Below are 4,815 nucleotides of genomic sequence, written 5' to 3' on the forward strand. Positions count from 1 at the left end.
AAGCATGAAGGTAAAGTCATATTTCATGTACAGTATAGACCAAAAGTTTGGACACACCTTCTCATTTAAAGATTTTTCTGTATTTTCATGACTATGAAAATTGTATATTCACACTGAAGGCATCAAAACTATGAATGAACACATGTGGAATTATATACTTAACAAAAAAATGTGAAACAGCTGAAATTATGTCTTATATTCTAGGTTCTTCTAAGTAGCCACCTTTTGCTTTGATGACTGCTTTGCACACTCTTGGCATTCTCTTGATGAGCTTCAAGAGGTAGTCACCGGGAATGGTCTTCCAACAATCTTGAAGGAGTTCCCAGAGATGCTTAGCACTTGTTGGCCCTTTTGCCTTCACTCTGCGGTCCAGCTCACCCCAAACCATCTCGGTTGGGTTTAGGTCTGGTGACTGTGGAGGCCAGGTCCTCTGGCGTAGCACCCCATCACTCTCCTTCTTGGTCAAATAGCCCTTACACAGCCTGGAGCTGTGTTTGGGGTCATTGTCCTATTGAAAAATAAATGATGGTCCAACTAAACGCAAACCGGATGGAATAGCATGCCGCTGCAAGATGCTGTGGTAGCCATGCGGGTTCAGTATGCCTTCAATTTTGAATAAATCCCCAACAGTGTCACCAGCAAAGCACACACACCATCACACCTCCTCCTCCATGCTTCACGTTGGGAACCAGGCATGTAGAGTCCATCCGTTCACCTTTTCTGCGTCGCACAAAGACACGGTGGTTGGAACCAAAGATCTCAAATTTGGACTCATCAGACCAAAGCACAGATTTCCACTGGTCTAATGTCCATTCCTTGTGTTCATTAACCCAAACAAGTCTCTTCTGCTTGTTACCTGTCCTTAGCAGTGGTTTCCTAGCAGCTATTTTACCATGAATGCCTGCTGCACAAAGTCTCCTCTTAAGGCCGGGAACACACACAGTGAGATATGGCCGAGTCTCGCAGGTTAAAACCAAGCTCTGGCACTGGCACTCTGGAGCGGAGTGTGCAGCCGCATAGCAATACATGGAGCTGCACGCTCCGCTCCGGAGTTCCAGTGCCAGAGCTTGTTTTTAACCTGCGAGACTTGGCCATATCTCGCTGTAGTGTGATCCCGGCCTAACAGTTGTTGTAGAGATGTGTCTGCTGCTAGAACTCTGTGGCATTGACCTGGTCTCTAATCTGAGCTGCTGTTAACCTGCAATTTCTGAGGCTGGTGACTCGGATAAACTTATCCTCAGAAGCAGAGGTGACTCTTGGTCTTCCTTTCCTGGGGCGGTCCTCATGTGAGCCAGTTTCTTTGCAGTGCTTGATGGTTTTTGCAACTGCACTTGGGGACACTTTCAAAGTTTTCCCAATTTTTCGGACTGACTGACCTTCATTTCTTAAAGTAATGATGGCCACTCATTTTTCTTTACTTAGCTGCTTTTTTCTTGCCATAATACAAATTCTAACAGTCTGTTCAGTAGGACTATCAGTTGTGTATTCACCAGACTTCTGCACAACACAACTGATTGTCCCAACACCATTTATAAGGCAAGAAAGTCCCCTTAATAAACCTGACAGGGCACACCTGTGAAGTGAAAACCATTCCCGGTGACTACCTCTTGAAGCTCATCAAGAGAATGCCAAGAGTGTGCAAAGCAGTCATCAAAGCAAAAGGTGGCTACTTTGAAGAACCTAGAATATAAGACATAATTTCAGTTGTTTCACACTTTTTTGTTAAGTATTTAATTACACATGTGTTAATTCATAGTTTTGATGCCTTCAGTGTGAATGTACAATTTTCAGTCATGAAAATACAGAAAAATCTTTAAATGAGGTGTGTCCAAACTTTTGGTCTGTACTGTAGATGAAAGTGGGACCCTGGAGAGGATGTTACTGGTGGGCCCTTGGCATTCCCGTCCGACACAGACCAGATCGGAGAGAGATGGCGCCTCCACTCAACGACAACTAGCCCTCACTGCCCATAATAAACCCCATAGAGGAAAGAAAAGAAAACCACCTCAAAAAAACATGGTGTGTGACTACAATGTACCAGCAGATAAATAAGAGTGAAGATAAGTCACAGATGTAAAGGGCCAGAGTCATTTTGATGGTTTAGATGCCAGACCCAGTCATACTGAACATAGGGCAACCCGTTAAGAATATACCATTAAATGCAAGAATATAATATATTCAAAGAGTAATGGGGGCACTGACCCTAAAAAGTCAGGCCTAATAGTGTCCCTACTTTGCCACGGAGGTTGGCACCCCGATGGAACGAGATGGCGCCCCCCGCTCAACGAAGGCTTGCCGTAGGTGACCCTAGTGTTCCCTGAGAATGACAGTAATATATGCTGCCAAATGTTTAGTGAGAGGTATAGCTAAATACAAGGCTGGAGAGAAATCACACTTGTGCTAGTTTCACACATCAGTTTTTTCGCCGCATGCCTCATCCAGCGTAATTTGTGAAAACAGGATGGGACGGAACCGTTTTGTCCAGTTTTCCATCCGGTTTTTGACGGATCCAGTTTTTAAGAACGCCCCTGGGAGGCTCCAAAATGTGATTGGCCCCCTCAAAACTATATATACAGTCTTCCTACAGCCCATCAGTCACAGGTTGGAGAGGAGCAAGTGTTTGTAGAGAGATGGATGTCATTATTGCGAAGATTCTGCAGAACAACTTGGATTTCATTGTGGAGGCGAATCGATTGAAAGCAATTGTTCTGGAGAAGGAGCGAGAGAGACAACGCATCATGCGTCTGCGCCGTTTGTGGATCCACCCAATCACCGCACTGAGAACGACACGTGTGGAGTAGGAAACTGGCTAATAGGAGCAGTGCCTAGTAAAAGGACTATAAAAAAATATTTTCTACATGCATTTGCATATTTCCCATAAGGGATGGGGGCAGTGTTCTGGATCACTGCATTGAGAAACACGTGATGGTGTCTCCGCGGTGTTGGATGTTTTTATCTCCCCGAGGTCATTCATCGTTATGTTTATAGTCCTTTTACTAGGCACTGCTCCTAATAGCCAGTTTCCTACTCCACACTGATGAGGGGCAAATACCCCGAAACAGCTGTCTGTGGATGGATACCATGTTTTCGCATAGGTAGTTTTCCTTTTGGATGCTGCCCTTCCCGTGGTTGTTCCTTCCCGGTGAAAGACCTGGCTATTTATTGCTTGCATTGAGAAACACGTGATGGTGTCTCCGCGGCTTTTCTACATACATTTCCAGTTCAGACTGGGAATTTCCACCATCTCCGGAATTGTAAAGCACACTTGCCGTGCACTGTGGGACTTTTTGCTCGATGAATTTATACCACATCCCACAATGAAAATTGGTTGGAAGTAGCCGAGAAGTTCCAGCAAGTGTGTCAGTTTCCCAATTACTTGGGCGCACTGGACGGGAAACATATCCCTATTGTGAAACCGGCTGGTTCGAGATCAGAATATTTTAACTATGAAAAGTACTTTTCCATTGTGCTGACGGCCATTGCCGATGCGGATTATAAATTTGTAGTGGTGGATATTGGGGCATATGGCCGCTCTAATGATTCCCAAGTTTTCAAACTGTCTGCAATGGGGCGCCATTTGTATGGAAACACCTTTCAATTCCCCCCCCCCCCCCCCCTCCCCCAAGACCACTGTCTCAAACCTCTGGGCCACCAATGCCTTTTGTTTGTGTTGGGGATGGAGCCTTCCAGCTGTCAGAACATCTGCTGAAACCCTACTCCAGTCGTGGATTAACACAAACAATAAGAATTTTTAACTACCGCCTCACACGTGCACAGAGAATGGTGGAGTGCGCTTTTGGGATTTTGACCGCCAAATGGAGAGTTCTACTGACATCTATAAACTTGAATACAGACACTGTTGACAAGGTGGTGAAAGCTTGTGTTGTCCTGCACAATTTTGTGATTTCCAAGGAACAGATTTCCATTGAGGACCACTCTGAAGAAACCACCTTGGCTGATTATAACAAAATAACGTATAGAAGTTATGTGACAGTTTCCCAAATTAGGGACCAATTCGCAGAATACTTTATGTCACTGGCAGGATGAGAGAGTTTGAACAATTTGTCTTTGACCTTGCAACGGTATTTGACCTACTTTTACCCAAGTTTTGTACCTGTTTGTGTGCTACCCAAAGTATTTTACCTTCTTTTACCCAAGTTGTGTACCTCTTTGGGTTCTACCCAAAGTATTTTACCTTCTTTAACCCAAGTTGTGTACCTGTTTGTGTTCTACCCAAAGTATTTTATCTTCTTTTACCCAAGCTGTGTACCTCTTTGGGTTGTACCCAAAGTATTTTACCTTCTTTTACCCAAGTTGTGTATCTGATTGGGTTCTACCCAAAGTATTTTACCTCTACCAATAAACCATCTTTAACCCAAGTGTTAACTATACATTATAAAGAAAATACAAATTTGCTTTAAAAACACAGTTTTATTACAACTTTTTTGAACAAAACAATAAAATTCTGTTTGGCAACACAAAAATAAACTTTATTTGGCTGCGCCAAAACTTAGAATTTTGAATACGTCGGGGTGGAGATAGTGCTGGAGGGGCTGTCAGATAGGGACACTTCAACAGCGGGAGTGTGGAGAGAGGAATGTGGTGGTGGTGGTGGGGAAGGATCAATAGGTAGTGGTGGAGAAAGCAAGTGAACGGGTGGACAGGAAACTGGGAGTTGGGTTAGGAATTTGGTATGATGGAGGGGTGTAGCTTATGTTTTGGGAGGATTGGGAGGCTGAAGCGTTGAGGGGTGGAGAAGGGGGTTGGGACATGATGGGTGAATGAGGCTGGTGGTAGTGGGCAGGGAGAGGAGGT

Source organism: Ranitomeya imitator, chromosome 2, assembly GCF_032444005.1.
Source record: "Ranitomeya imitator isolate aRanImi1 chromosome 2, aRanImi1.pri, whole genome shotgun sequence".
NCBI classification, from domain to species: domain Eukaryota; kingdom Metazoa; phylum Chordata; class Amphibia; order Anura; family Dendrobatidae; genus Ranitomeya; species Ranitomeya imitator.